Source organism: Castor canadensis, chromosome 1, assembly GCF_047511655.1.
Source record: "Castor canadensis chromosome 1, mCasCan1.hap1v2, whole genome shotgun sequence".
Taxonomy (NCBI): domain Eukaryota; kingdom Metazoa; phylum Chordata; class Mammalia; order Rodentia; family Castoridae; genus Castor; species Castor canadensis.
Window position 1 is genome coordinate 170,781,499 of NC_133386.1, and position 12,694 is coordinate 170,794,192.

Below are 12,694 nucleotides of genomic sequence, written 5' to 3' on the forward strand. Positions count from 1 at the left end.
ACTCAAGAGGCAGAGATCCAGAGGACCCAGGTTCCAGCCCATCTCAACCAATAGAAAGTTGGGCATGTGGCATACACCAGTCATGCCTGCTACGTGGGAATATAAATAGGAGGATCATGTCCCAGGCCTCACAGGAGTAAAAGTGAAATCCTATTTGAAAAAATAACTAAAGCAGAAAGGGCTAGTGGAGTGGCTCAAGTGGTAAAGTGCCTGTCTAGCAAGCACAAGTCCCTGAGTTCAAACCCCAGTACCACGAAGGAAAAAAAGAGATACAAAACCACTTCTAAATTGCTAAGTTTATTGAAAACACTGCACAGAGCAACTGTCCTTCTGGAAATGAGGCTCGGGCCAGAAGTTAAACAGCAAGAATGGACTGCTGCAAAGAATGGCTAGCTGACTGGGGGTTTACTCACTAATGGAACAAATTAGACCTAGATTTAGTGAAGGGCTACAGGGAGGAGTTGCCCAAAAAACAGGAGCAACCTCAGAACTCAGAATTCAACCCTCTATTTTGGCATCAGCAGTTGTAGCTTCATTATCAGAACTTCCAAACCAAGAACAACTGTAACCTGAAAATATCCAACCCTAGCAGGAAATCCTTGATGACTCGGCTGGGCTGCGACCAATCCCTTCAGGAAGCAGTGCACTGCTTCACCCCAGGAAAGACCTCCAGAAAACGGGCAATGGGAGAGGTCCCCTGCTGAGAACCACCATTCATATGAGAACACGTTTAAAAATCAGCAGACATGGTGGTCTCTTCAGAGAATGGAGAAAAAATGCACTTCTTCATAAAAAGGCAGGGGAGGAAACTTTCCTGTTAAAGCAACACAACAAAATAACCAAATATGTCCCCAGGAAGTGCAGAGTCTCCTGCCAAGAGATGCACAGGGGAGGAGCGACTGTGAATCTGCTTGGTTTTAAATAAACGCACATCTTTCCATCACTGACGGGAAGGAAGCTAATCATTCCTGTAGTGAATGGGCTAGGAGTCTGCAGGTTGCCCTGGATCTGTGAAAACACTAGGTGAGTTATGTACCTGGCTTACACTCACTCAGCCTGGGGTCCCAGCACCAGAAGCTGGGATCAAAACCAACTAAGAGCACAGTGTAACCATCAAGGAACAGGAGGCTAGGATGCTTAGAAAATTACTATACAATAACTCAAAGAAGACAAATACACACAAGCACTTTCAAAATACAGTTTTCTTTCACTTCACCTGTGGTTTGTGACTTCTTCCTGACATCACCCTCCTCCCCGCCCTGCTCCCCACTTTGACAGTACTGGGGTTTGAATTCAGAGTCTCAAATTCTGTAGGCAGGTAGTCTACCACTTGAGCCATGTCCACAGCCCCAATTTATAGTTTCCTTAAACATGTTAAATAAACATCAGTTAACAAGAGCCATTGTGGCCCATTATTCCCTAGGGCAAGTTGTCAAGAAAAAAAGAGTTTTAGAAGAAAAGCAAAATAAGTATTTCTGAGTAGCATTCTTCCTGCCCAAAGTAAATTATGTAGGGTGAAAGCTAGTTACTCAGTGGTGACTGCTGATTTCCATAGATGAAACTAGATGGGCCTCTCTGAAGATCTTGTTGAACTTCTCTGTTGAGATGGAGGCCATGCATACCAACACTACCTGGTGGGAGAGAGTAACAGCTGGAAGCTTATGCATTCAATGACAAGAAAGTAGGAAACCACTGGTATCCTCCAGGAAAAGTGGCTGAGGAGTTCAGAAAGCTGCTCATCACACCTGAAGAGCATCTACAGAGAATTAATCCCATGACCTTTGATATATCCTATTGGACATTCACACGCTTGTCCACTCTTTGTGGAATAAAAAATCTAAATAGAAGTCCAAGTGAAGGCCTCTCTCTGAGATTTATCAAGGATTCTGAGAAGTAACACTACATCTGCTAACTGTGGTAATAATATATAATAAGTTTTGAATTTTCTTGCACTGGGAGTATAACAATGTCTGAAGTCTAGCCATGAAAAAAGAAGTTACTTAAGTGCTTGCTTCAGCAGCACATATACTAAAATCAAGATGATTACAGAAAAGATTAGTATGGCCCCTGCGCAAGGATGACGCAGGGAGGTGTTCCATGTTTTTCAAATGCGTGTCCCCCTCAGAGACCACAGGTGATCTCACTAGCTAGCTCCTCTCTGTCCTTGCTAACTTATGTCATATTTCTTTCCAAATGTGTTTCCAGGTTCTTGTAAGCAATGTTAAATCTGTAGGCATTTATGGAATCAAACCCACTTGCCAGACATCAAAAGTTGGGTCATCACATTGTGACTTTTTGCCTTTGGGGTTATGGGTGGGGGGTTTGGTTTGTTGTTGTTGTTTGTTTTTTTAAAGGTAAATTGTACTTTTTTTTTTTGTGGTACTGGGGTTTGAACTCAGGGCCTACACCTTGAGCCATTCCATCAGCCCTTTTTTTGTGAAGGGTTTTTTTCAAGATAGGGTTTCACGAGCTATTTGCCTGGGCTGGCTTTGAACTGTGATCCTCCTGATCTCTGCCTCCAGAGTAGCTAGGATTACAGCCATGAGCCACTGGCACCTGGATGTAAATTGCACTTATAAAAAATTGGTTGACTTAATATATTTGCCTTTTTTTCTCCCCTGCACTTAGAGAAAATTTGAACAAGTTGGAAAACATTTTTTTTCAGTTCTAAGAAACATATGCAGCTCCTCATTATTTGCTTAACTTCCTGTTTTTTCCTGAATGAGGTCATGGCAATTTTGGTTGTTTTCTTAAAAAGCAATCTCAACCCTGAAGATTTTCACAGGCTGTGTGTACCTGTTAGCTTGCTTTGCCTGTTAAATGAACATAATATGTAAATGCTAAAATAAATTGTCTCAGAACTGAAAGAAAAAGAAGTTACTTAAAAACAAAAAACCAGCTGGGTACTGGTGGCTCATGCTTGTAATACTAGCTACTTGGGAGGCTGAATCAGGAAAATCCCAGTTCAAGGCTAGCATGGGCAAATAGCTCATGAGCATGTATCTTCAAAATAACCAGAACTAGATGGACTGGTGATGTGGCTCAAGCTGTATTCCTAAGTTCAAATCCCAGTCCCACCAAAAAACCCTACCACCACCACCACCGCCAACAACAACAACAACAAACCCTGAGGTTTTCTGGATTGAGACCAGAAAAAACTTCTACTCTTACTCCCTGGGCTAGGTTTCTTCCCTACCCTCAACCCACACCCTTTTTTCTGCTCCAATTTCACTGGCACCACTAAGGGGCCTCCCTAAGCACTGCTTCAGGGTAGCAGAAAGGAACACCTATTGATACCAGTCAGATCTTAAGTACCAGAAAGACATTTTCATTGTCAGTCAGCTTTCCATTATTATTAGAAAAATACACAAGACAATCAATTTAAAAAGAGATAAGGTTTGTTTTGGCTCACAGTTTTGGAGGTTTCAATCTATGTTTGGTGTCTTTTGGCACTGTGGACAGACAGTACATTATGGTGGAACATGTGGCAGTAGAAGACTGTTCAAGGTCATAAACTAAAGAGAAAAAGGAAGAGACCAGGGTGCCACAATTCCCTTCAAGAGCCTGCTTCCAATGCCCTAACACCTCCTAGGAAGTCCCATCTCCCAAAGACCCCATCTCTTTCAAATACAGCTAGAAGCTGGGGACCACACCTCCAACACATAGTCCTTTGGGTGACATTCCATAGCCAAACTATCCCATTACTTGTCCCTTACTACACTTATTACCTGCCAGTGTGTTACATGCGTTATATCTTTTCATTGTCTCCAGAAGTCTAGGACATAGGTGTTTTGCATCCCCTTGGCAGATGGAAGAGAGAAGGTAAAAGTAAGGTTAGGAACAAAGATAGCTGGCATTGAACTGGAACTATGTCCCTAACTCTCAAATTATCTTGATGAGGTTGATGGTTGATAGCAGGCCATGTATCACAGTTGCATGTGCAATGGTCTTTGAACCTAGGCTTAGAAGTCACCAAACAACACATTCCACTGTAGACATTGCCATTCACAAAGACACAGCTTGACTTAATGTAAATGGTCAATTAAGATAACTTCCTGCTCACCTTCCAGGACATCTTGGAATTCAGCAGAGATGACATCTGCTAAACAGTCATGTAAATTCTGGGCGATGGCATTACTGTCTGCTTCTTTTCTTGCCATTTTATTTCTCAGCATGCCAGAGTATCTGTTAACAAGATTTTGCTTTTCACAGCACTTAAAAGTAGATGAGGAATTCAGTAGTCCCTTTGAACATGTCAGTGATTTTTGGCCCATTACAATGAAAACATGCTCTTGAAGAAAAGTGCACCATGATTTGTCACTTTGGCCACTTTAACGGCCCAAACATCACTGCTTTCCAAATTATTTTGAGGACTGGAGAGGACTATTCACATAATAACATTAAACTGTTAAGACATAATGTGCAGAGATTCCAAGATGGCAGCTAGAGGGAGGAAGCAGAAAGCATGCTTCCTAAAGTAAAACCTTGGAGAGACGCTGGAGACACACCTTACAGGAAAAAACACCGAGAAGAGGCAAAACTTTGACTCCTCCACACCCCCAGCCCATGCACAGCATTTCTACTTCACGTTAAATGGAGAAACCAGGAGGGCTCCCGCATCGCCAGACTGCAGTGCCCAGACAGCTTGGGAAGACGCAGACCACAAGGTGAGCTAAGAAGCACTCAGTACTCCCACAGACAACCCTGGGCCAGATCAGCATAGCCCCCTGGACAGACTGACCCCCACCCAGGGAAAAAAGAGAAACTGAACAATAAGCAATAACAAAAAAGACACGTAGCAAAGAGAGCGGGGGGGGGGGTGCACTTTGAGCACCAAAGTGGGGGGGAATCCCTCCCGGAACTGTAAATAAACAAGCCGGCCCGAGAAGGCAGGAGCGGCAGCACACGCCCAGCAACCAGGAGCGGGAAAGCTTTTTGTAAAAGTGGCAGTGGAAGGAAAACTCCACAGGAGAGGGGGGAAGACCCACTTCCCACATGAACTGTAAATAAACACGCAGGCCTGAGAAAGCGGGTGTTGTGTCACCTCCCCCAGTGTGCTTGGAAAGGGGAAAGCTTGCAGCAGTGGAGGTGGTGCCCGGGAGAACTCTGAGTAAACAAAGCCTGAGGGGCCAGGTGAGTGCTAAGCTCACCCCTGAGATCTGCATAAATAAAGCCTCCAGCAACAGCAGGCTGACAGCAGTGGAAAGGTGAGCCACAGCCGCAGATAGCCATTCACAGAACTGTCTCTAGACTTTTTTTTTCCCCTCTCTTCCATTGATGAGACAACAACTGAACTACACCTGCATGCTGAAAAACTTACTGAAACTGTATTGCATTTGAACTTGGGACACTTTGTGGGTTTTTTTTTTTTTTTGCTTTGTTTTGTTTCTTTGGTTTTTTTTCCCCTTTTCTGAGAATGACAGAAATACTTCTGAAACACCATCTCCAGGATTGGAGGCTGAAGGACTAACACCAAAATTATTAAGACTGAAACTTTATTGCATTAGAACTTGGAAATTTTTTTTTCAATCCTCTCTCTGTCTCTCTAATGCCTGTTTACCTTACTGTTGATTAGTACACTATCTCTCTCTGTTTATATCTTTGAAACGTTTTTCTGTTTGTTTTGTTTTTTTACTAGTTTGTTTATTTGTTTTTCCCTTTTTAACTTCTTTGCTTTCCCTCTCCTCTCACCCTTCCATTCTAAATATCACCATTGTTATTACTACAAGCTAGAAAATACTTAATTGCACATAGTACAGGGACAGTAACAACACCAAGGGCAATGATGGGAAGACAGAAAAAACAGGGAAAACAGTTTCCCCACAGCAAAAAATTAGCACAGGAACTAGAGGGAAATGAAGAAAACAGATACTCAGATCCAGACTCCAACAAAATGAAGAAAAACTATGCCAAAGAACCCAATGAAGCCCACAAGAATAACCTAAAAGAAGAAATCCTACAGGTAATCAATGAGAATTTTATAGAGATGATGCTGCATATGGTCAACCAAAATGTACAGGAGACACTAAAGATATTCCAAGACAACAAAAATAGAGAATTTGAAAAAGCACAAGAAGAAATAAAAGAAACCATAAAATCACTGTATAAACACCAAAGTGAAACAAAGAACACGATTAATAAAGAGATAAATGAACTCAGGATGAAAATAGACAACATTAAAGAGGAAGGAACTCAGGATATGGAAAACCTCAGAAAAAAGAACAAAATAGAATTGCAAAACAAAATGGAAGGCCAATCCAGCAGAATAGAATAAACAGAAGACAGAATCTCAGAACTCGAAGATGAAATGGTAATTAAAGGAAAAACCGAAGAACTGTTAGTTAAACAACTCAAGACCTATGAAAAGAAAATGCAAGAACTCACCAACTCCATCAAAAGACCAAACCTGAGAATCATGGGCATTGAAGAAGGAGAAGAGGTGCAAGCAAAGGGAATGTATAATATATTCAACAAAATAATAACAGGAAATTTCCCAAATCTAGAGAAATATATTCCCAAACAGACCAGACCAAAACAGAACTACCCCACGGTATATTATCATTAAAACAACAAGTACAGAGACCTGAGAAAGAATATTGAAGGCTATAAGAGAGAAAAAACAAATAACATACAAAGATAAACCCATCAAAATCACAACAGACTTCTCAACAGAAGATCTTCCGGGCACTGAACGAAAATAACTTCAACCCTAGGATACTCTACCCAGCAAAACTATCATTCAAAATAAATGGAGCAATAAAAGTCTTCCATGATAAGCAGAAACTAAAACAATATGTGACCACAAAGCCAACATTACAAAAGATTCTTCAAGGAATTCTGCACACAGAAAGTGAAACCCAACATAACCATGAAAGGACAGGCAGCACCAAACTACAGGAAAAGAAAAAGCAAGACAGTAGAGAGTAACCTCAACTTAGCTACACACAACCAAACCTTCAAACAACTAAGACAACTAAATGACAGGAATCACCACATACTTATCAGTACTAACACTTAATGTTAATGGACTTAATTTCCCCATCAAAAGGCACCGTTTGATGAACTGGATTTTAAAAGGAAGATCCAACAATTTGTTGCTTACAGGAGACCCATCTCACTGACAGAAATAAGCATAGGCTTAGGATCAAAGACTAGAAGAAGATTTACCAAGCCAATGGCCCCCGAAAACAGGCAGGAGTAGCAATACTTGTCTCTGACAAGTAGACTTCAAACCTACATTGATCAAATGAGATAAAGAAGGACATTTTATACTAAGAAAAGGAGAAATATACCAAAAGGAAATAACAATTATCAACCTATCTGCACCCAATGTCAATGCACCCAATTTCATCAAACATATCTTGAAAGACCTAAAAGCATGTATTAACTCTAACACAGTGGTCATAGGAGACTTTAACACCCCATTATTATCAACAGATGGGTCATCCAAACAAAAAATCAATGAAGAAATTCTAGATCTAAAATATACCATAGATCAAATGGACCTATTGATGTCTACAGACATTTCACCCAACCTCTACACAATATACATTCTTCTCAGCAGCCCATGGAACCTTCTCCAAAATAGATCATATCCTAGGGCACAAAGCAAGCCTCAGCAAATATAAGAATATAGAAATTATACCATGCATTCTATCTGATCACAGTGCAATAAAACTAGAACTCAACAACAAAAGTAAAGACAAAAAACATGCAAACAGCTGGAAACTGAATAACTCATTGCTTAATGAACAATGGGTCATTGATGAAATAAAAGAGGAAATTAAAAAGTTCCTGGAAGTCAATGAAAATGAAAACACAACCTATCGGAACCTATGGGACATAGAAAGGCAGTCCTGAGAGGAAAGTTTATAGCCATGAGTGCATGTATTAAAAACACTGAAAGATCCCAAATCAATGACCTAATGATACATCTCAAACTCCTAGAAAAACAAGAACAAGCAAATCCCAAAACGAATAGAAGGAGAGAAATAATAAAAATAAGAGCTGAAATCAATGAAATAGAAACCAAAAAAACTATACAAAGAATTAACGAAACAAAAAGTTGGTTCTTTGAAAACATAACAGGATCAACAGACCCCTGGGAAACTTGACTAAAATGAGGAGAGAAAAAAACCAAATTAGCAGAATCAGGAATCCAAAATGGGGGATAACAACAAACACCATCAAGTCCAGGAACTCATCAGAGACTACTTTGAGAACCTATATTCAAATAAATTTGAAAATCTTAAAGAAATGGACAGATTTCTAGATACATATGACCATCCAAAACTGAACCAAGAGGATATTAATCACCTGAATAGATCAATAACACAAAATGAAATTGAAGCAGCAATCAAGAGTCTCCCCAAAAAGAAAAGTCCAGGACCTGATGGATTCTCTGCTGAATTCTATCAGACCTTTAAAGAAGACTGATACCAACCCTCCTTAAGCTGTTCCACGAAATAGAAAGGGAAGGAAAACTGCCAAACACATTTTATGAAGCCAGTATTACACTTATCCCAAACCAGGCAAAGACACCTCCAAAAAGGAGAACTGTAGGCCAATGTCCTTCATGAGCATTGATGCAAAAATCCTTAATAAAAAAATGGCAAACTAAATTCAACAACACATCAAAAAGATTATTCACCATGACCAAGTAGGCTTCATCCCAGGAATGCAGGGGTGGTTCAACATACAAAAATCAATAAAAGTAAGAAACCACATTAACAGAAGCAAAGACAAAATCCACTTGATCATCTCAATAGATGCAGAAAAAGCCTTTGATAAGATCTAACACCATTTCATGATAAAAGCTCTAAGAAAACTAGGAATACAAGGAAAGTACCTCAACATTATAAGAGCTATATATGACAAACCTACAGCCAACATTATACTTAACGGTGAAAAACTGAAACCATTCCCTCTAAAATCAGGAACCAGACAAGGATGCCCACTATCTCTACTCCTATTCAACATAGTACTGGAATTCCTAGCCGGAACAATTAGGCAAGAAGAAGGAATAAAAGGAATACAAATAGGTAAAGAAACTGTCAAAATATCCCTATTTGCAGATGAAATGAACCTATACTTTAAAGACCCAAATAACTCTACTCAGAAGCTCCTAGACACCATCAATAGCTATGGCAAGGTAGCAGGATATAAAATCAACATAGAAAAATCATTAGCATTTCTATACACTAATAATGAACAAACTGAGAAAGAATGTATGAAAACAATTCCATTTACAATAGCCTCAAAAAAAATCAAATACCTAGGTGTAAACCTAACAAAAGATGTGAACAACCTCTACAAGGAAAACTATACACTTCTGAAGAAAGAGATTGAGGAAGACTATAGAAAGTGGAGAGATCTCCCATGCTCATGGATTGGTAGAATCAACATAGTAAAAATGTCTATACTCCCAAAAGTAATCTACATGTTTAATGCAATTCCCATCAAAATTCCAATGACATTCATTAAAGAGATAGAAAAATCTACCGTGAAATTTATATGGAAACACAAGAGGCCACGAATAGCCAAGGCAATACTCAGTCAAAACAACACTGGAGGTATCACAATACCTGACTTCAAACTATATTACAAAGCAATAACAATAAAAACAGCATGGTACTGGCACAAAAACAGACATGAAGACCAGTGGAACAGAATAGAGGACCCAGATATGAAGCCACACAACTATAACCAACTTGTCTTTGACAAAGCACTAAAAATATGCGATGGAGAAAAGACAACCTCTTCAACAAAAACTGCTGGGAAAACTGGTTAGCAGTCTGCAAAAAACTGAAACTAGATCCATGTTTATCACCCTATACCAATATTAACTCAAAATGGATCAAGGATCTTAATATCAGACCACAAACTCTAAAGTTGGTACAGGAAAAAGTAGGAAATATTTTAGAACTAATAAGTATATCATCATATACAAATATTAAGTCAAAATGGATCAAGGATCTTAATATCAGACCCCAAACTGTAAAGTTGGTACAGGAAAGAGTAGGAAATACTCTGGAATTAATAGGTATATGCAATAACTTTCTCAATGGAACCCCAGAAGCACAGCAACGAAGAGATAGCATAGATAAATGGGACCTCATAAAACTAAAAAGCTTCTGCTCAACAAAAGAAATGGTCTCTAAATTGAAGAAACCACCCATAGAGTGGGAGAAAATATTTGCCAGCTACACATCAGACAAAGAACTGATAACCAGAATATATAGGGAACTTAAAAAACTAAATTCTCCCAAAACTAATGAACCAATAAAGAAATGGGCAAGTGAACTAAACAGAACTTTCTCAAAAGCAGAAATTCAAATGGCCAAAAAACACATGAAAAAATGCTCACCATCTCTAGCAATAAAGGAAATGCAAATTAAAACCACACCAAGATTCCACCCTACCCCTGTTAGAATAACCATCATTAGCAACACCACCAACAACAGGTGTTGGCGAGGATGCGGGGGAAAAAGGAACCAACTTTCACTGTTAGTGGGAATGTAAACTAGTACAACCACTCTGGAAAAAAATTTGGAGGCTACTTAAAAAGCTAGACATTGATCTACCATTTGATCCAGCAATACCACTCTTGGGGATATACCCAAAAGAATGTGACACAGGTTACTCCAGAGGCACCTGCACACCCATGTTTATTGCAGCACTATTCACAATAGCCAAGTTATGAAAACAGCCAAGATGCCCCACCACTGACGAATGGATTAAGAAAATGTGGTATCTATACACAATGGAATTTTATGCAGCCATGAAGAAGAACAAAATGTTATCATTCGCTGGTAAATGAATAGAATTGGAGAGCATCATTCTGAGTGAGGTTAGCCTGGCCCAAAAGACCAAAAATCATATGTTCTCTCTCATATGTGGACATTAGATCAAGGGCAAACACAACAAGGGGATTGGACTTCGATCACATGATAAAGTGAGAGCACACAAGGTTGATATGAGGATAGGTAAAACACCTAAAAAACTAGATAACATTTGTTGCCCTCAACGCAGAGAAACTAAAGCGGATACTTTAAAGTAACTGAGGCTAATAGGAGAAGGAGACCAGGAACTAGAGAAAAGGTTAGATCAAAAAGAATTAACTTAGAAGGTAACACATATGCACAGGAAATCAATGTGAGTCAACTCCCTGTATAGCTATCCTTATCTCAACCAGCAAAAACCCTTGTTCCTTCCTATTATTGCTTATACTCTCTCTTCAACAAAATTAGAGATAAGGGCAAAATAGTTTCTGTTGGGTAGCGAGGGGTAAGGGGGGGTAAGGAAGCGGGGGTAATGGAGGGGGTGGGGGCAGGGGGGAGAAATGACCCAAGCCTTGTATGCACATGTGAATAAAATAAAAATTAAAAAAAAAAGACATAATGTGCTCAGTGATAATTCAGGTAATGGGACTTTTTTTATATGACAGCAAAAATTAGGTTGGAATAATGAAAAATCAGACACCAAAGTAATATCTATGGCTTCAAAAAGAAAAATGTACAGTTTTGCCCTTGCCCACACTATGCCTTTATCTAAATGTTAGTGCCACACAGAGACATTCACTTACTGGCTTCTCACTGGGACATCAGACATCTGATTTTGAGACTATACTATGCTATTTTCTGGTGTATGTGGGGGGAAAAACACATTGCACAGAAAAATCATGGGTCTCATGTGCAATGCTTGGTGTCTTATTGTCTTATACTTTAGAAGTATGAGATTATGAAATATGTATTTGGTCTTCCTTATTCCTGCAAACAGCTCCTATAATCCTTACTCTTCTTGGAAGTCATTTGTATGCTAATGTGGCTGCAGGCTGATTATAGGAAAAGGCCAAGGCAGGATTAGAGGGTTGGGACTTTCCTATCCCCTAACCTCTGGGATGAGAGAAGGGCTGAAAGTTGAGTTGATTACCAATGGTCAATGAGATCATAAATCATGCCTACAAATGAAGCTTCTGTAAAAAGCCAAAAGCACTGGGTTTGTAGAGACTTCTCACAGCAAATGAATCTATGTATTATGTGCTTCTGCTCAAAATCTTTTCAGACCTCACACTATGTTGTCTGTCTGTCCATCTGAATACTTTATTAAACCATTAATTAAAAAAAAACTAAATTTAAGTAAAGTGTTTTCCTGAGTTCTGTGAACTACTCTAGCAAACTAATCAAATCTGGGCAAGCTATAGTTTCTTGTGACTATCTTGGATGTATATGACAGGGCTTGGTCTGTTTGGAAGGACTGAGAACCAACCTCTCAGATCCCGACCACTGCTTCTGTCTCCCAGGCCAGGCAAAAAACCTGGTAACAGGAGCTAGGGACAGATGGCTCTGGCCAGACTCTACAAGAGGCCCTGGATGTGACTTGGGATAACCACCTGCCTGCTTTTACCAATTTGTTTCTTCAGCTGCATTTTCAAGAGGCTCAAATAACACTAGGTGTAAAGAGACCCTTGGGAATTATAAAGGACTGTCTGCACTCAAAAGTTATGGAAGACTGACAAACCTGAGCATTTCCACACGTGACTAGGTCCCTGTAATCAAATCAAGCAACTTGCATCATTTCAATGAACTCTCTCACACTTCTTATTTTAATGCAATGGGGTCAAACATGTGCTCAACTTTTCATAAACCAAAAACCAAACTAAAAGAGGTGGACAAAAAGAACTTCCAAACAAATG

At 39.6% G+C, this 12,694-nt stretch overlaps 1 pseudogene; it reads left to right on the plus strand.

The window, feature by feature from the left end:
- The first annotated feature begins 2,004 nt into the window (after window positions 1-2,004).
- On the plus strand, window positions 2,005-2,105 carry LOC141416296 (U6 spliceosomal RNA; annotated as a pseudogene).
- The last annotated feature ends 10,589 nt before the right edge of the window (window positions 2,106-12,694 follow it).